The 20555-nt window shown below is 41.4% G+C and overlaps 1 protein-coding gene across 3 annotated transcripts in view; it reads left to right on the top strand.

Annotated features, from left to right (window-relative positions):
- LOC147309941 (potassium voltage-gated channel subfamily A member 5) overlaps positions 1–20555 on the top strand; it is a 44217-nt gene that overhangs the window by 4839 nt on the left and 18823 nt on the right. The gene's annotated exons all lie outside the window — the stretch shown is intronic.

The raw sequence follows: 20555 nt of genomic DNA, 5'->3' as shown, positions 1-20555 counted from the left end.
GGGTATTATCTCTGAAGCAGCTGGGAGCTTCCTGCACATTTTTCCTGGGAAACCGGGGAGCGCTGGAGGTTCGATGGGGGCATCTTAATGCACCAAACAAGTCCACTTTAGATATTTATAGAGGTTTTTATCAAAATTAGGAGAGACTGCACATCACAAAATCTGCATCCCTAATTATAAAGCAGCTTCCTCCTTTGGCCTGATCCTGTCCAGCAAACAAAAACAGCACACAAGGAAACCACCACATCGTTTAGTTTGAAGGAGAATATTGTCTGAATCGGTCAGTTATATTCAGCTTGTCTGAAGTCGGGTAGCAGCAGCAGGCTAAACAGGATATTTCAGATGTCGCATTCCCCAGCAACACCTTCCAGTTTCTCCTTTGGGATCCCGAGGTGTTCTCAGACCAGAGGAGTTAAATATAATCTCTCCTGAGAGTTTTGGGTCTACCCCGGGGTCTCCTCCCAGCTGGGAGAGCACAGAAAGGCTCTTCATAACGTCTGAACCACCTCAGCTGCTTCCATCACAAAGAAGCAACACTACGAGATCCGTGTGGATGTCCTAAAGCACATTCAACTGAAAGAACTACTGGCTGTTCATGCATCAGTTTGTGGCTGATGGATGCTTACATAATACTCTATTACATTTCCCACACAGCCTTTAGTTTAGTCAGCAATATCTTGCCTTCTATTAGTAGTTGCGTCTGTTACCTCAAATATCGAGAGCAGTTTAAATCCAAAGCTCCTCATTTCTGTAGCTGACCACTGAACATTCGAGTTCAATTTCACAGTCTGCTCCAGCCCATTCTCACTCCCGACGCGGAATATACTGATGATTTGTCACGCCCCGAGGCGTTCCATGGGAACGCGAAAGGTGATGGTTTGTGTTCTTATGCTGCGTGCTGGATTGTGCAAACAGAATGATGCTCCTGCGATAACACATGTTCCAGCCCTGTATTCCAGCCCTCACCCTAACATTATCGCTAACCTTAACCATAACTGTTAACCACCACCTTAATCATGTTAGATAGTGTTTTCCAAAGTGATTTAAGTAAAATAAAAGTACATGTGTAGATTCATTCCAAACAGTTCTCATGTTTCCTCATTTTTCTGAACTCGTAATATAGGGACCTGTTGGGTGGCTGAAAGTGTAATATACAGACAATTTGTCACCTAGCATAAAATGTTACGCTTTGGGAGTGAAAGCGTGTTGTCTGCTTATTTGATCCACATGCTGAAGAAGCAGAGTTCCAGAAAGAAGAAGCTCCTACGTGTTTAGTAAAGTCTTTCTTACAGACAAGTACATGTGAATCTGACGTAACCCAGGTTGGTTTCATTCTATCAGTCACTACCCAGAGTTCACGACTTTAAGGTAGAACTTCAATGTGAACCAAAACTGGAACTTACAGAAACCTCACAGCAGCCATGTTATTGGTCACATGATGTCATTAAAAATGCTCCAAAAGGCTCCAACAAGCACAAACACGGTCCAGAGGTCCAGTTAAAGACAGCTAGCAGTTCATGCCACCGGCATCACCATCTAACTGTCAGTCAAAGAGGCCAAGCCCCTAATAACCCAAACTTTAAGCTTTAATACAATTTTATCTTAAAACTGTTGTTATGAAAGGAGAAATTATCCACAGAGAGAAAACCATTTGTGTGTCAGGCTGTAATAATGTTTATTTCGGCTGTGAAGCTTTAACATGGGATTGGGGACTGAGGAACTCAGGAACTGCAGGTTGGTTGCTGTACATGTGAAAATAGCATTTCATTTTAAGCATATTAAGCCCCACATATTATGAATTCAATATGAGACCATATAAGGTAAACTTCAGTTCTGACAGTTCAGCTAACCAATCAGTTGCCCGAGCTTTTCAGGAGGCAATTTTATAGAGAGAATCCAGAAGTGAACTTTCTGCTTCTGGCATCAGAATAAAAAGGTACATTTTTTAAGATTCAAGCTCCACCATTGCACAATGAGCATCTAAATGAGTATTAATGGCTGCATTATCACTTTCTCCATTTCCTTTGTAATAACTTCCAATTTATGAGGCCTTATGATCACTGGCACATCATAACAACTGTCTGCCTGTGAGAGACAGCCTGAAAAGCAGCTGGAGGAGAAACCCTTCTTTACTTACTGCTTAAAACAACGCTGTCACCGTTTATACCTAATGTTGGCTGCTGATGTTGGATGAGAACATTTGACTCACAGTCATGGATTTGCAGTGAGGGTCATCCACAGCAAACATAGGAACCATTTCTTCAGAGCCGGCTTTGTACTCGATAGTCGTCATGTAGACACAGGAATTAGACAAAATCAAACTGTGGAGCTGGGGTATGTGGGGTGTTACTGTGATCTTAGAGCTGTCCGAGATCATCCTTCTGCGGGAATGAAGGACTGTGAAAGTCTGTTTGCTTTGGATAAAATTAGCCTTTAAATTTAGTGTTTCAATGTTCTTCTTGTCAACAGTGCGAGTGAATAAAGTGACCTTTCCTACTTAACAGGCTGAAAGTTCTGGCTGGTATATCTGGCACCGCCTTAGACTGGTTTTCTTCCTATTTATCAGGTAGGACCTTTTCTGTTAGGACTGACAGGTTCTCCTCTAACATTGCTGCCCTAACCTGCGGGGTTCCACAGGGTTCAGTTTTGGGTCCATTATTATTTTCTTTTTATATGTTTCCTTTAGCTGGCATTATTCAGTCTTTTAATGATCTGTCTTATCCTTTCTATGCTGATGACATTCAGCTGTATATATGTCCTTTAAGCCTCATCAGCTGGATAGGCTGTCCACCCTAGTCCAGTGCTTAACTCAGGTTTCTGACTGGCTTTCTAACAATTACCTTGTTTTAAACATGAACAAGACAGAGACCATGATCATAGCTCCTTCTGATCTATATTCTAAAATCAGTCAGGTTCTTGCCCCTTTCTGTCCTTCTGCTAAGCCAAATATTCGAAATCTTGGAGTAATATTTGACTCTTCTCTGGGCCTTGACTCACACGTAAAATCTCTGTCTCCATGCATTTGTGTCATCGCGTTTAGATTATTGTAATTCCCTGTTTACCAGCTTGGATAAATCATCGCTTTCCCGCCTCCAAGCTACACAAAACGCAGCAGCCAGACTACTAACTCGCAAGCGTGCTCACATTACTCCTATTTTATGTTCTTTACATTGGCTCCCAATAGATTTTAGAATTTGTTTTAAAATTATTGTTTTAACGTACAGAGCAGTACATGGCCAAGCCCCAGATTATTTATCCAAACTTCTCACAAAATACACTGCTGCTCGTTGTCTCCGCTCACAGACTAAGAGTTTGTTGGTTGCTCGCCAAACACAACTGAAGATGAAAGGGGACAGAGCCTTTCAGTCTGTGGCACCAAGGCTGTGGAACAGTCTACCTCTACAACTGCGTTTGTTTGACTCTGTGGAATCCTTTAAAAAGTAGTTAAAAACTTTACTGTTTAAACAAGCCTTCGGTTGACCAACGCTTTTTACATTTTTAATTTACATTTAACCTCTTATATTGTGTATATTGTGCATCTTGCTATTTATCGTACTGTTTATTTTAATCTTTGTGTGCAGCGCTTTGTGACTACCTGTCTATGAAAAGCGCTTAATAAATAAACTTTACCTACTTACTTATTTTACACTGAATGTAAAGCTGAATTATTCTGATTATTTCCAGCTGTGTGTTTTTGACTCCACAGCAGCTTTGAATAATTAATATCAATATCTGATACTGAAGTTCTTTGATCATTTTTGGGCTAATAGAAATTAGCTTCCAAGAACTTAAAAAAATATGATTTTATCTGGAAAATACAATTCCTATAAGAAAATATTGAATCCTGTATTTCATAGCTGGTAAAACTAAAGTTAAACTTGGCTCTGCAGTAAACTGCTTCACCATCCTTCTGTAACTCATTTTACTCATCTGCTTATCAGCAAAAACCTTCTTCACTTCTGCAAACCTACATGTTGTATACATACTGAGGGCTTTTATTGTGAAGGGTAGGAGCAGGAAGCCCTTTTCACACATGCTCAGTGTGTGTTATGGTACAGATGATGGTGACAGTAAACAGAAAAGCAGGTTGGTGGGGCTCCTGTGCTTTCCTGCTTACTGCAGGAGATACAGGAAATAAAGAGAAGCAGAAAATGTCGGCCTTAGATGTTGAATTGATTGATTGATTGATTAATTGATTGATTGATTGATTATACAGTCAACTTGTTTTCATAGCGTAAATGGATGCTGTGACTCAGTGACCTTCTTTTTCAGGCTCTGATTCAATAACAGGATAAAGAATATTTATCCAGAGGATAAAAGAATCAAGGAGATGTTCCCTGAGTCACTGATATGCAGACATTTTTTTCTACCTAATCATCTTGGCTCAACTTTCCAAACCTCATCATCCATCAGCTGCCCCCTCCTGCCTTTAATCATTTCAGGGGCTCTTCTGCTGACCTTTGTGAACGATCCAGGTCCCCTCGCTGCCTGAATCCAGTTAGATTATGTAACTTTTCTGTTTATCCATTTTTATCTCCACTCGCCATCGTTTGAGGCCTCTGTAGCCATGATGATAGTTGCCTTTTTCATGGAGAAAACGGTCGTTTAGCATAATTTCTGCTGTGCGAACCTTTCACCAACCAGAAAGCTGCAGGACAAAAATCTGTCCTGCAGATCCACATGGCCTCACCTACACCGACACGCCGCCAACAGTGCAGCATCTGGACGCAGTCGACCAGAAGCCAATGCACATACTAGCCTGCATCCTTTATTACTTTCATCTGATTTCACTGGGTAATTACAGCCTTCATCACCATCTCCTCTGTGCACTCCTGGCTGCTTGTTAAAGAAAGGCTCTGAATGATGGCTAAATATCTTTGAACACTTCTTCTAGAGGTTAATTGTTTGTTTATTTGATCGTTTTAAAGTCTGTTTATAATCAATAATAGACATGAACATTTCTGTAGCTCAAGGAAATATAAATGTCAGCCAAGCCAGATGTCCATCAACAAAATACGGCATGAAATCACAGACTGTATATAAAAGATGGCTGTAACCACCTTGCTGTTGCCCACTATTTTCTGGACTCCACCGTTTAAAGTCTTAATGTTTGAATTTTGTGCTAACATTAAGACGTGCGAAGCTGAGGCAAACGTGTCCTGGAGCTGTCACAGTAGTCTTCATATTTTGGGGGTTTTGGTAATCGTTGGTGATGGTGATGAAGGTTTTGTGCAGCACAGATTGTTAACATTTTACTCATAATGAGCTTTACTGGTCTAGTTTTCCTCCATCTGGGCCCTCTCTCTTTCTCCAAAGCCTGACAGCACTGTAGATCAGACGTCTTTTAATAATTTGGCTCTAGGCTAATAAACACCTTCAATACTATACTGTTTTAGAGCTGCTGGATATTGAACGTTTCATGCTTTTATAGAAGTTGGACGGTATTTTCTGAAACTAACACATCTTTATGTCTCACTTTGTTCAAAGACAGAATAACAGGATTTGTCAGATTGGTGTAATATGCTTTGAGACACTAATTTGACTGTAAATAGTAGAAAAGTAGAAAGTACTCAAAGCTCTTCAGATAATGTTTTTAGTACCTGTTCTTAAGCTTTCAGTGGTATGATGTAACTTTCATCAGCCAGCATGAAATATACATATTTGCCTGAACACTGAAAATCTCTCTCTGTCTCTGCTTTAAAGGCTGAGACCTCATGCAGACGTGGGTCAGCTTCTCACACTGATGTGGCACTGATGACATCCTTCACTGCAAACAGGGGTGAACCAACAAGTGTCATCAGTTTTAACAGTGTGTGAGGGAGATAGATGTGCGAATTGGCACAGGCTCCTAGTAAATTAGGATTAGGGCCACTTCTGTTTTTTCAGTTGGTTTACATGAATACATTTTATTCAGAGGCAGCCCAAGTACAGGGAGTGCAGAATTATTAGGCAAGTTGTATTTTTGAGGAGTAATTTTAATATTGAACAACAACCATGTTCTCAATGAACCCAAAAAAACTCATTAATATCAAACCTGAATGTTTTTGGAAGTAGTTTTTAGTTTTAGCTATTTTAGGGGGATATCTGTGTGTGCAGGTGACTATTACTGTGCATAATTATTAGGTAACTTAACAAAAAACAAATATATACCCATTTCAATTATTTATTTTTACCAGTGAAACCAATATAACATCTCCACATTCACAAATATACATTTCTGACATTCAAAAACAAAACAAAAACAAATCAGCGACCAATATAGCCACCTTTCTTTGCAAGGACACTCAAAAGCCTGCCATCCATGGATTCTGTCAGTGTTTTGATCTGTTCACCATCAACATTGCGTGCAGCAGCAACCACAGCCTCCCAGACACTGTTCAGAGAGGTGTACTGTTTTCCCTCCTTGTAAATCTCACATTTGATGATGGACCACAGGTTCTCAATGGGGTTCAGATCAGGTGAACAAGGAGGCCATGTCATTAGTTTTTCTTCTTTTATACCCTTTCTTGCCAGCCACGCTGTGGAGTACTTGGACGCGTGTGATGGAGCATTGTCCTGCATGAAAATCACGTTTTTCTTGAAGGATGCAGACTTCTTCCTGTACCACTGCTTGAAGAAGGTGTCTTCCAGAAACTGGCAGTAGGACTGGGAGTTGAGCTTGACTCCATCCTCAACCCGAAAAGGCCCCACAAGCTCATCTTTGATGATACCAGCCCAAACCAGTACTCCACCTCCACCTTGCTGGCGTCTGAGTCGGACTGGAGCTCTCTGCCCTTTACCAATCCAGCCACGGGCCCATCCATCTGGCCCATCAAGACTCACTCTCATTTCATCAGTCCATAAAACCTTAGAAAAACCAGTCTTGAGATATTTCTTGGCCCAGTCTTGACGTTTCAGCTTGTGTGTCTTGTTCAGTGGTGGTCGTCTTTCAGCCTTTCTTACCTTGGCCATGTCTCTGAGTATTGCACACCTTGTGCTTTTGGGCACTCCAGTGAAGTTGCAGCTCTGAAATATGGCCAAACTGGTGGCAAGTGGCATCTTGGCAGCTGCACGCTTGACTTTTCTCAGTTCATGGGCAGTTATTTTGCGCCTTGGTTTTTCCACACGCTTCGTGCGACCCTGTTGACTATTTTGAATGAAACGCTTGATTGTTCGATGATCACGCTTCAGAAGCTTTGCAATTTTGAGACTGCTGCATCCCTCTGCAAGATATCTCACTATTTTTGACTTTTCTGAGCCTGTCAAGTCCTTCTTTTGACCCATTTTGCCAAAGGAAAGGATGTTGCCTAATAATTATGCACACCTGATATAGGGTGTTGATGTCATTAGACCACACCCCTTCTCATTACAGAGATGCACATCACCTAATATGCTTAATTGGTAGTAGGCTTTCGAGCCTATACAGGTTGGAGTAAGACAACATGCATGAAGAGGATGATGTGGACAAAATACTCATTTGCCTAATAATTCTGCACTCCCTGTAGTATCGCTCCCCAACTTGTGGGCCAGATCTGGACCTGAGTTATGAACGCTGGCCCAGGTGAGATCCAGTTCTGGTTTATCTGATTGTTCTGAGTTGGGGTGGGCCTGATGACCTTAAAGCTGTTGTTGAAACTCAGTTTATATGTCACAGAAAAACCTTTTATGAAAATGGAATAAAAGAGAAATAGATGCCAAACTCCACGTTAATATCAATATCAATATCCATCATCAATTCATCAATGATTTCAACAAAGGTCAGCCTAATACTTCTACATCCACTGATATTTAAATAAAGGTGTGAATAAACAATATTAAATTGTTTTTCATAGAGAAAGACAAAATTGACACTATTTAAAGGGACCAGACTTGACAGACATAAAAATATATTTAATATATTTAAAGGAAGTAAAACACAGTTAAAATGGACAAAATCTCAATCTACTGATTCTCAGGTGGTCACAAACTTCTGATCTACATTCCCATCTTTCCTGTGCTGTTTGCTGTTATTGGGCTAAACTGCTCTGCTGGATGCATCAATTAGCCAGATATAACCGTAGCACCGGGACACCGTCCAAGCGTCATAAACTCTGGCAGCACCGCCGTCGTCCTGTAATCTGGTGAACTGGCGGCCGATCTCCCAATTAGGGGAAGCCGTCTGCTGCTGGCAGCTGAATAAACAGTGTCGAGGAGGGGGCTTAGTGTCATCCACAGATCCATGAAAACATCCCTGAAAATCTGATACGGGCTTCAGTTTCCTGCTGGATAGTTTCAATGAAAAGTAATCTGTGCTTTTTGCTGTGAAGTCCTCGATGTTAGGCATTACTGAACCAAATCCATTACTATAAGTGAGAAACGCATTAACAGATTTATTCTGGGCAAATCTAGCAGATAAAAAATGCTTTTCTAGTCATGAGAACAGTAGATACTGTAGTGAATCACCATAATTAACCATAATGAGCATTCCCATTTTCACATTTGTTGATTTTATGGATGTTTTCCTACAGTCATTTCGAGCTTGTCCTGTTGATTTTATTTTGAAATTATGCTTTAATGCTTTAATTGTGAAAGAAACCATACGGGAACCTTATGGTAAATCTTTTCTGCGTCCTGCTCCTTTGTGACCTGACCATCATCACCAGGACAGAGCTCACTGAGCTCAGAGGTCAGGTGAGCTCTCTCCTGAGATTATGTGGGACCTATCCTGCTTCTCCTTACTTCCTGTCATATATTCAGCCTCCAATAATGAGCTCAGTGCAGAGATAGTAAAACCTGTGAACAAAAGTTCATGCTGCAGAGCGCTCTGAATACTCAGTTTCGCACAGCTTTTTCTACTCTTTGCTCTGAATTATGTCACAGAGACAGGTTATCCATATCATGATCATCTCAGGCACAGAAGCCCCACCCACCTGCAGTCCAAACCTGTTTACAAGTGCAGCCAATAAGAAGAAAGTCAAGGAAGAGGAGCTATAGCAGCTTGTTTCGGACAGTGTGAGAGAAGGATTTTTATGAACACTGAATATGCAAAGCTGCTGTAATAATGTCCAGGAATAAAAGCATGGAGAGCGGTATCTGTGTTTGTCCATCGTGACTTTTTATTTATATTTTTATGTGATCATATTGGGTGGACAATTGAAAATCGGATGGAAAGTGTCTTATATAACACATGTACTGCAGCCTTATTTACTATGAACAGATATTCTTCTTGAAGGATTTTGTTGGCACAGAAAATTAGACACGTGGATTCAGATGTCTGGATGTGAGGAAGCAGCCGTCACTGCACTCTTTTTTCTTCCATCTTTTGTCTGACCTTGAACATTTTCCCAGTATTTGAGCCTGAAGTTTAAGCTGTGCCCTCAAAAACTTGGAGGAGATTAAAAAAACTTTGCATGCCGGCAAAAATACCCATCCGCAGCTGTCAGATTGACTGACATCTCATTTCACTGAGAGCCGAGAGATGCTAAAAAGACACCCCTGACTAATCTGAGCCACTGTCCCACAAATTCAGATAACACACATACTGTGTGCAGTATTTACATTATCCTGTTTCTATTTTTAATAAATGTACGAAATCCGCGGGCGTCTAAGACTTTGCATGACAGAAAAGCAACACAGGAAGTATTAGTGGGGCTGTAGCAGCACATCTAATTACAGCGCTCTGTGATTAGCACAATTACAACACGACCATCAGAAGCAAATATGTGACCATGAGGCTCAGCTGTGGACACATTACTGAAGCTTTTGGCACTAAAACTAACAGCAAAAGGCAGGAAGGCTGCGGAGCCTGCTCTGAATCGGCTGAGGTGATTAGATGAGCTCTGCAGCCCCCCAACAGGACTCTGATCCCCTCTGCTCTGCTGTGCACAGGCCAGGAAAACGCTGGGAGCAGGAGAGACAATGCAATGAGGAAGTTACATAACATGTACACTCATATAAATATATTTCACACACACACACACACACACACACACACACACACACACACACACACACACACACACACACACACACACACACACACACACACACACACACTCAGTGCTCAGCTGCAACCTCGGCCACTGCCTGAAAAAAGTGTGAGAGCAGTGAGAGAGCAAAGATGGGGTTGAGCTCATCCTTCGAGTGAAGGCGATGACTCTGGAGGAAAAGAGTCATTTCTATGGCCTCTGTGTTTTCAGAGCCTTTGGATCTTCATTCAGGTTTGACCTTTAACCTCTGTGTGGGGACAGGAAGCTTCCTTTAAATCAGAACACCTGTAAGAGCTATAGGCGAAGACCTTGCAGAACAGACTGAGAAAACAAACTACTTCACTCACTGTAACACTTTGTTCACTCTGTAGTTTACAATTTGCCAGTGACCGCTCAACGCTCTCTAAAATGCACAGAAAATGAGAGAGGAGATCTGTAGTCATTCAGACAAATCCGTCACAGCTTGCAGTGGGAGTCAAACTAATTGAGTTTCAGTTTTTAACAGAGCTTAAATGTGCTTTTCAGCCCTGAAACTTTTATTTGGATATTGGCTGTATGTAAGTTATGAAGGAAAAATATTAAACAGAACCAACACCTGGAGGCTGTGTGACTGAAAACATCAATAGGAGGGGGAAACTGCATGGCTTCTGACTGACTCTGAGGGAGTCTGTTTGAATTTAAGTGAGTGCCATTTCTAAAGATTAGTGTGACTGATTAGTCAGGGAGTGAAAAAAAATGTTTCCTGCATTGATAAGAATCACGAGAATCCACTTTTCCCCGTCAACTTCCCAGGGTAGATGAGTTGTTGTCCACCTGTTCACATTTGTGACCCCAGCACAGTCTGAACATGTGATGGGGACACAAACTGGTCACCACATATCATGAAATACTTCCACGTTGCACCACGATTACGTACTGTTTACTTTAGTCTGAATCATGTCGTGCTGTATGATTCCTGATTGGACGGACTCGTGGTGTGATTAAAAAACTGCATCACTGATGAATCCATCTTTGAGGGGCAGAAATGTGTTTTTTTTTTAATACAGTTCAGCTGAGTGCAGAAATCTGCTCTCTTCCTCACATTTCAGCTGCTTTGTCCATTACTTCTTCTGCTGACAGTAATCTCTGTGCTGTGTGGAGGATTTATTAAGCCTCTCGTTGCATAAGAACCAAGCTCCTGTATGGAAGAGCAGTCGTAGGCAGAGGAGCACAGGTGTCCACGGGCAGACTTTAAATTCACCTGCCAATGAAGCTACTCAGTCACCTGTGACTCAGATTGATGAGCAAATATGCGTGCTTCTGGCTGAAAGTTATCTTAATGTTATGTAAACGTTAAACAAGAACAAAAGCTCTGCAGCATCTCAGGTATGACCAGGAGCCCAGTTCGATGATAAACAGTTGCTGCAGCTGAGGTTAATGCTTTGTGTTAGAGCTGAACAGTGAGCTGTGGTATATTTGAAGTCCTCACAGACGTTTAAGACAAGCTAAAGATGAAGCTTTGAAATGAGTTAACACACTGAACATCATCAACATGCCAGCTGAGGCTGAGCTGTCAGTCAGAGCTGGAGTGATAGCTGAAGGTGAATCCTGTCAGCTTCAAATGAAACTGAAAGCTGTTAAAGTTGAGTGGATATGACAAAATATAGAAGTTGACGCACTTAAAGACGCTGTAGTGTCACTTTAATGTGAACTACTAAAGTAATTTTATTAAAGCAGTAACATTTTTTGAAGCTGAAGACATTAAATCATTCAAAGTGCTTGAGGAGCAGCCGTGGAGTGTCAGTGCACAGGTGAGCCGTGAAGTTTGAAACAGTCGTCAGCGGTGGCACTGCTCCCTCATTGATTACATTTGTAGACGTGTTTATTCTCACTCTCCTGACTCACTGCCTCTTGAGCATCATTGCTGAGTGTGAAGCAATCATCAGGATGATCTCAAGATAAGAACTAATCCAAATAATCTGGACCCAGATGTCCTTCTGGAGCTACGCTCATGCACGAGAGTCTCCGGCTCACAGTTCAGTTCAGTTTAGGAAACAAATGTTTCAGAGATGATGACGTGTTTGGTTTATTGTGGACTCCCTCAGTGATCACTGACAAGTCCTGCAGCAGTCACTGCTGTGAGGGACTGAAGTCTTTATGATTATGCTGCACACTGAAAAAAGGTTGGCATTCATATGCTATTCAATAGCTGGGCCCACATCCTCATTTTAGGTTTGGTAGCATTTTTAGTAGATAAAGGTGAATGGCTTAATCAAGAAATGAGCTGCGGTTTGGGGAAGGCCTCGATGAGGACTGCCCAGATCTGTGATTGGACACCCCTCCCTCATTGCATTTACCTGGGTCTTTGTTGGTTGTCGGCCTGCTTGCGGTTTTGCATTTGCCGTCTTTGGTCGTTTCTTGAGTTTGTGTTGGCGTCTTCGCACCTCAGAAGTAAAGCTCACCTTTTGTTCATCATGTCTGCCTCCTGCTTTGTGTGTCTCCACTTGGATCCTAATAGGCTTTGCATTACTAAACCAGTAGCATATTGTCTGAGAGCACCGCACTGCTGCAGAGTGGATGCACACCTGCAATTACGTAAAAAAGATGGATCGGATGCCGGCGTGGAGTTGACACAGGTTATTTTAAACCTGGGCTGTACCGGGTCATTAACTGGAGCCGTGAGCGTAGCAGAGAGTTCATGAGTAAATAGAAAATGATTGCCTCATTGGCGTGTGATAATTAAAGGTTTTCAGCTGAGCTGCTCAGCTGGCTCGAGGTCTGTGACATGGAAATGTAAGACTCAGATGAGCTTATGCAACCTAATTGTTTAGCCCTGGAGAAGAGCAGTTAACTTTAAAATGGAAAGCATTGTGAGGGCTCAAATTAATCAAATATATGTAAACTCTGCTGAGAATGCTAATTAATCCCTCTCGGTGTCTCCGCCTTGCGTGCCAGCACCTTCCTGGATAAACTCTGATCATCAGACAAGCCGGGGGGGGGGGGGGAGGTTGCCTCGTAATTTCACTTCACGATAGCGTCACCTCCCTGACAAACAGTCTCTGAGAGTAATTAACATATGAAATGCAAATAAACAGGTTTCCAGTGGTGCTCAGAGGGACGTGGAAGCAGAACTTTCGGAGGGGAAGTTTGATCTGTTGAACAGAGTCAGTCTCTGTGAGGCCGGCTGCACTTAAAGGTTCCTGCTGTAACCTGTTGATGGGACAGGAGGACAAAGATGCCATTTATGTCTTTTATTTATAACAACTGCATGAGAACCTAATAGAGTATCAAAGAGAAGTTCTCCTCTGGCCTACTCACATCAGCTCATGCATATTTTCAGTATATTTAATGAGGCCGTGAAGGCCCACAAACAGCACGCTGTTTTCCAGTCTTTCGATCTCTCATTACTTCATAAGTGCAGCAGAGCAGAGCTCCATATGAAACTTTCAGGGCTGACAAATTGGTTTAAGCTCTGATATAAACTGCAACAGGATCAGTTTTACACCCACTGCAGGCATCACAGACCAAAGAAAAAAATCTGGTTTTAGTTCTCTGAGCGACAGTGAACATCAGTGCGATGGATCGATCAGAATCTGAATAAACTGTCATAGAGGAGCAGAAACCAAAGTGCATTCTGGGTAAACTTTCAGGCTCATCGCAGCAGGTGGGATAGGTGTCTGCTCAGAACAGGTTAGAGCAGAGAAGAGAAACCAGGATTGTCTTTATCGAGCTGTAAAAATAATAAGTAGGAAACCTTTGAAGCCAAAAACCTTTCCGGTGAGAGAAAGCATGAAGTTCACATCTGACTCAGATCTGTAATGGTGCATATACCAAACTTATTTTTGGTCTTAATTAACTTTCCATTAACCAAACTGTTTGAGCACAGTATGAAAACTTTTTATAATCTTTCTCTTTGTGTTTTTTATTCCTCTACTGTTTCCTTTATTGATGGCAGATATTCTCAAATGTTATGATGTCATTAGTTATGATTTTCAATCGTTTTCTGCAAATAGAATAATTTGTTTTAAGGCTTCTGCAGCATGAAACTATGTTTCAGCTGTGCAGTTATTCTTACTTCATGTTTCAGCACATTTATGAAGTTGATTCTTAAAGCAAAAGTTTAGATTTTGGGCTCATTCTGTTTGCATGTCTTATATTGGCTTTGCTTCCAGAACATAAACGTATCCTGCCTCGATGCACCTGCCATCCTTTTGACATTTGCCAGATTTTACATAATGTAGTCATACAGCATTAGTTTATATTTGAAGGCAATTAAGCAATTTTAAAACATAGCTTTATAAATAAAATGGACAAAGGTGAAAATGTAAATATAAAACCTAATAGTCTAAATGCTCAGGTGCAACAAATGTGGACACCATCGGTGATAAAACGAGCCATCAAATATCACAGAGGGTCAAAGTGACAGGTGTAAAAAAATCCATCCAAACCTTTTAACTGCAGATTATTTTTGGTTTGTGATTCGTTTCAGCAGTTTGACAGTTGTTCCTCTGCAAGCTGGGAGAGAAAGATCAAATATGCAGAAAACAAGCAAACAAAGAGGCATCAGTCCAGCGTTATATAACCAGACTGACTTAATGCAACGTTTCCAGATGAGCGGCTTCTGCCATCACTTCTGCATCATCTGCTCTGAGTGCAGCGCCATAACTGTCTGCCACAGGGCTCTGTGGCACCTACACTGCTGCTCAAAGTGATGATGAGGATGGTGCTCACAGCCAATCAGATATCCAACCTACAGAAGCCACGGTTTCATAAAGGCCTACCTTATTTTCCCAGTGGCAATGCTGTCTTTGGAAGCAGAGGCTAGTGATGTGTCTAATGCAGTTACATAAGCGCACAACACCTACATTTACAAAATGTCAGATGCCTTCATGATGCTGTTTCGAGCTGCTTAACTTTTAACCCTCGGCTGTTTTTCTCTTATTTCATTTAGCGAGGGTTGAAATACTGGAGCTATTTTGGGTTTTATCATATAACACTGTTACGTTTTTCTCTGTAGACCAAGAAATTACAATTTGGAAAATTTCTACTTGTGGTATTTTGTCGTGCCTTTGTAACCCTTTGGCACTTCATTTATATGCTGCTTTGTGAACTTTGTGCCTCATGTTTGTGAATTGATGTGGTCAGTCTTTATCTCTTTGTGACAACTGTTTTGTGCCTTTTAATAGTTGCTTAGGTTCCCTTTTCTGATCTATATATAGATCAACCATATCTATCTATCTATCTATCTATCTATCTATCTATCTATCTATCTATCTATCTATCTATCTATCTATCTATCTATCTATCTATCTATCTATATATATATATATATATATATATATATATATATATATGTGTGTGTGTGTGTATATTAGGGGTGCAACGATACACAAAATTCACGGTTCGGTTCGATACTTTGGTGTCAGGGTTCATTTATTAAAATTATAAATATATTTTAACTCAAACGTACAGTTTTTAAATTTGTTGTTGTTGCTGAAACAACAAAGGGATAAAATAATAAATCTATCTGATTGAGAAATCACTCATCTTTGGAAAAGAGAGTTTATTACAGAGAAATGGCTCTTTCCAAAATTAAAGCTATACTAAACGCTTCTTCTGGGCTATATTCTCAGCAGCATATTAAACATATCAGGTCCCCATAAGGAGAATCATGTGCTAACGGCTGTCTAAATGACTCGGGTAAAGTTTGTAGCATGCCTGCTTGTTGTTTTTGTCTGCTTCCACTTGTCTTTGCACTAGGATGATGTTAGCGTAAATGTGCAGTCATATTCGTTGTGTTCCCACTAGTGCTGTCAGCGTTAATCTGAAATGACGTTAACGCCACAACACGGCAAATCTCCGTTAACGAGCTACCGCGGATCGCCCTGTGCATGGGGCTGGACGGCGTCAACACGTTAACGAGCTAACTGCGCTAACGCAGTAGTTCCCACCATTAAATGTGTTACAGGCTATAAATAAAATAGTAAGCTGCACAGAGGATCAAAGTGTTGGTCCTATCACACTAGTATAAATTCAATACCAATGCTAGTGTTGATATCGATACTATTGATATTTGGGTCAGTCCGCCCACCTCTCTTGTTTGGTGTCTCTGTAGACAGTTGTTGTTGTTGTCTCGGCCCTAGGCTGAGTGGGTCTACATTCAATATATTACCACAAATTTCACCTGTCACAGGTTAAGGTCTCAAACCAGAGAAGCTGTGGTTGACTTCCAGTAAAATGGACAGAGGCACATGAAAAACAGGCTACAACTCTAACAAAATATCCTGGCAATCAAATGACATCTCTGCATGTTTATTAGGACTCTAATTTTGGCTCCGGTTTCGGTGATAAGCTGTTATTTCCTCTCTGCTCTGTTCACACTCTAACTTATTTTATTCAGCACAAAAGAGTTTGGGAGTGACCCGTCACCTTACAATATTTCATGGTTTTCATGAGTGAGCGTGTTTGTAGGAAGTGTAATGAAGCCCACGTCTTCTCCTTTACGTTCAGCAGCAGCACTTTGTTTGTTTTCTTCACTAGTGCTGAAGCGTTATTAACATTTCATAGTTTTGTTTACAGGATTTAAAGCATTATTGTGTTTTTCCAAAATCTTTCACTACAGCACTGAATTTGGGTTAATCCGCTGCTGAAAATAGTTCCAAGATAAAGGTCATCACAGTGCCCAGCTGTGTGAGGACATTTCTGAGCCTCATTCCTCTCTACTTACTTCACTGTGTATCCATGTTGTGGGTGAAGAGGTGTCTTGGTTGCTAGTCTGCTCACGTGGACAAAGTCAGTAATTCACGTTCAGACCTGAGACCAATTTAAAACCTGGCTTTGGACTGTGGGAAGAAGCCGGAGCAGCTGATCTGATCAAAGATGTGTGTCTGCAACAGGAAGGGGTGGTCTTGGCACTAACTCGTAGACACAAAGTAAGGAAGTATTAAAAGAAAGACAAACAAGTTGCTGATTTGGATTTTGTTGATAGAAGGAAGACTTTAATCCACGAGTTAACCTAAACTCACCTACCAACCAAGCGTGTCTATACACATGTGGTCAATAAATTCTGATGCATGCATGCTGTGATATTTCATCTCTAGAGTAACAGCAAATATATACTACAGACACAAAATCAGGAGCCCACTGTTATAAATAAAGCTTTCAATAAGCTGACGCCTTCGCCACAGTTTTCGGTGCGTCACCTTCAGCCTCAGAGAATGGAGACAAGGATGTTTGTCACAGACACAAGGAAGGCCCTGAGGCCTTTTCCATCTCAGTGAAGGAGGCCCGTGGAGGCTCCGCCGTCCACCCGGATCAGCAGTTTACTGAGGACTGGATGTACAGTTGTCAAAGTGAGGCGGATCTTTTCCAGCCACAGTCTGTCCAGATCACCATCAAACATCCGAGGTCACATACGAAGGGCCTCACTTTCCTTTTCTGTGGGACATCTGCTGAATTAACATGTTTTCCTCTAACAAGACAGAATAGTTATTTCTCCCTGTGACTATAACACAGCGTCATATTTATGTGCAAAATCTAACCAATGGATGATATTAACTCAAAACAGCACTTCAGGCTTCTGCTGATTATACCAAAGATATCAGTGTGGAGCAACATAATCTAGTGCTGTAGTAATAAAATGTGATGGCATAAAGACCTGGTTCAGTGGCTCTGGGCAGAGCTGGACCCCCTTCCTGGATGAAGCAGCTATTTTTAGGGGCTCAAAGAGGGAAAATCCTGTTTCATTATCCACAGACGAGGTGGCACAACTGCGTCACGCCACTGTGTTTTTATTTTTTCTGTTTTTTCAGCTGACAGTCCACAGCAGCACGTTTGACTCCATGTGCCGCATCAGTCGTGCATGAACACACAGATTTAATTACTCAGTAATAATATTCACCATGTCTAACCCCGGATATAAATAGACACAGAGAGAGTGTGTGTGTGTGTGTTTGTAGTATCTGGGGTTGAGCTGCTGTTAGTGTCACGGCTCACCAATGGCAGGCGCAGGAGGCTGGGTCTCTCAGCAGCCAGTCACAATGGGTCTCGCTTGATTGAGTTTCATAGGCCAGCCATCTTTAACGATGCGGCTTCCAATTAACCTCGAGGCGACCCGCTGAGGACGCTGTCAAAGATGTGTGTCAGCACTGATGGAGGTTGACGAGGCGGGAGCCTCCACCTCCTTCTCTAATCCCTCCAGCAGCTGACAAAGACTCAGGCTCATCTTTGTAAACATCCTTCCTCTGACACTAACGAGGAGGACTTCACGGAAGACTACCGCTGAATACTTTCATTTGATGTTGTTTACTCTTCATTAATGACGGCTGCTGCTCGCATGTTCGCTGCTGGTCTTGGCCAGTTTCTGCTTTATCGTTTGATTACCAGGAGAATGTGAAGATAATTCAAGTTCACAGCTGTTTCTGTTCAGAGGTGCTGACATCACATGACGTTACTGTGAGCAGATGGATAAATCTGCTGATAGGAGGACACTGTGCAGTGTGAGATTCCACAATCACTACAAAAAGCCAAATCAGACTTGCTTCTTCCAGAAGTGCCCTTATCCAAGCTTATTATTACCTTATTATATTTTTAGTTTCCTGTGGAATATTTGGGGGTTGGGCCTCGTGGCAGCATGCTGGCTTTCATTAAAGGTGCATTTTGTGGTTTGATGGGCAGAAGAAATTCATGACGAGCTAAAAATGTGAAATATGAACAGATTTTAATATAATATTCATTCTGCTTTGGTCTTGTTACGAGTTCAAAATATTGGGGATGGACACCAGAGGAAAAAACCCATAATAACAACACTGGTCCGGTCGGGTTGAGTCAAACGATGATTTAATGATCACACACGTGGGAGATGGACACTGTATGCAGACAGTCTCAGATCTCGTCTCAAAAAACACATCACCATAGTTTTATGAAATCAGGGTATTAGAACGCCCCTTCATGCGTAGTGACAGGTGTAATACAATCAATGTTGACAATTTTATTTAACACAAAGAATAACATTGTCTCCTTCCCGAGGGCAGACGCTGACTGCCCCCGTCTCCTGGAACCGTCTGTACCCTGCTAAGACACAACATGGCAGCTACAAGGACTCTTTCATTTGTTAAGACCATCAGTGTGTATTGCTCTAAATCAAGTATATAATATTAAATGAATATTGCTGGATCAGCTACTTCTACTTAAAACATATTAGAACATGACTAGGCACAAAATCACCAAGAATAACATCTTATAAGTGCTGTGTAAGCGCGTGCGGCCTTCCAAGCTCAAAGCCTTTGCCCTCCATAGATCAGCCAGACTCGCGCTGGCTGTAGCTTTTAACCTTTAATTAACTTGAGCACAACTCTAAAATAAGCAACAAACTGCAATGTGTATGGAATGATCATGGTTACATCTGCAATGGAAAATCATGTTATTATTCTGGTACCTGTAAGAAAAGATCAAACTAAAGTTATAACAATCACTGTAATGCAAAGGATAATGTAAGGTCAAAAACTTCAATTTATGTTTAATGCAAAGCTGGTTATATACTTCTAATGAACTAATAATGCCATATTAAAATAATGAATGATAATGAGAAAAACATCCCCTCCTTATTTTACAGTCTTTACCATCATGATTTGTTTCTGATTTTAGTCAGCGCTAAGGCTGTTTTTATTGATTAAGGTTGCATGTATTGAAGCACAATATATATTTTTGTTTGGGCAGAAATAACTGGAAAATGTCATGGTACTGGGTCATTTTGACCCAGCGTTCTTAGTTTTCTTGTGTTTTTGTATTTTGTTCTTTATTTATTCCATGGTTCCTAGGTTGTTCTGTTAAGATGTTGCTTATTAGATTTCCCCTCGTGGCTTTACCCCCTGTGTGCCCTCTCTGTGTATCTGTGAGTCCTCGTTTCTCCTCGTGTTTTATTTCATGTTTTCCCCAGCCCGCTATGTCTGTGTTCGCTCTCGCCCTCTGATCTGCATCTCTGTGTACTTCCTGTTTTACTTTGATAGTCTCCCATCAGTGTGCGTCAGTGTTGTGTTTGCTCCTGCCGTGTCTTGTTATGATTATCAGCGTCACCTGTGTTCCCCGTGTGCTTCCACTTCCCTCGTTAATCCTCTGTGTATGTATGTCCACGTCTCCCTCAGTTCTGTGTCGTGCCGTCAATGTCTCATCCCTGAAGCTGTGTGATTTTCCCTGTGGTTCCTCAGTCATCAGTTTATCATTCCCAGTATAGTTCTGTATCAGTGTTAAGCCTGCAATAACGCAGTGATCTTGAGTTGAGTTCTGTTTCTTTGAGTTTTGCGTTTGGGTCCTCACCTGCCTGAACACAGCCCGTTTATGACAGAAAATGCATAAATTTGTCTTAAATTATGTAAAACTGCTTCACTTTACTGTATGCAGATCCCTAATGTACAACTGTATTAAGCCAACGCAGTTTGTTCTTTCCTTTTCACTCGTTTGTACTTTCACTTTTACGTGCGGATCGAGTTTCCACATAAAAACAGGGCTCTAGAATGCGAACAATTTGCCTGCACATGGAAGTTCTCAATGATGCGACTAAAAACAAAATCCTAGGTCACACCAGTGTGACCAGCTGTTCGAGTAAAAAAAAAGAAAAAAGTCTCCGCAACT

This window comes from Aulonocara sp. 'chitande type north' Nkhata Bay, linkage group LG17, assembly GCF_057382095.1.
Source record: "Aulonocara sp. 'chitande type north' Nkhata Bay isolate Kocher_YH1m ecotype deep benthic linkage group LG17, A_spYH_male_GT1.1, whole genome shotgun sequence".
NCBI classification, from domain to species: Eukaryota; Metazoa; Chordata; class Actinopteri; order Cichliformes; family Cichlidae; genus Aulonocara; species Aulonocara sp. 'chitande type north' Nkhata Bay.
Note: the sequence above shows the minus strand (reverse complement) of the source record. Positions and strands in the feature narration are given on the sequence as shown.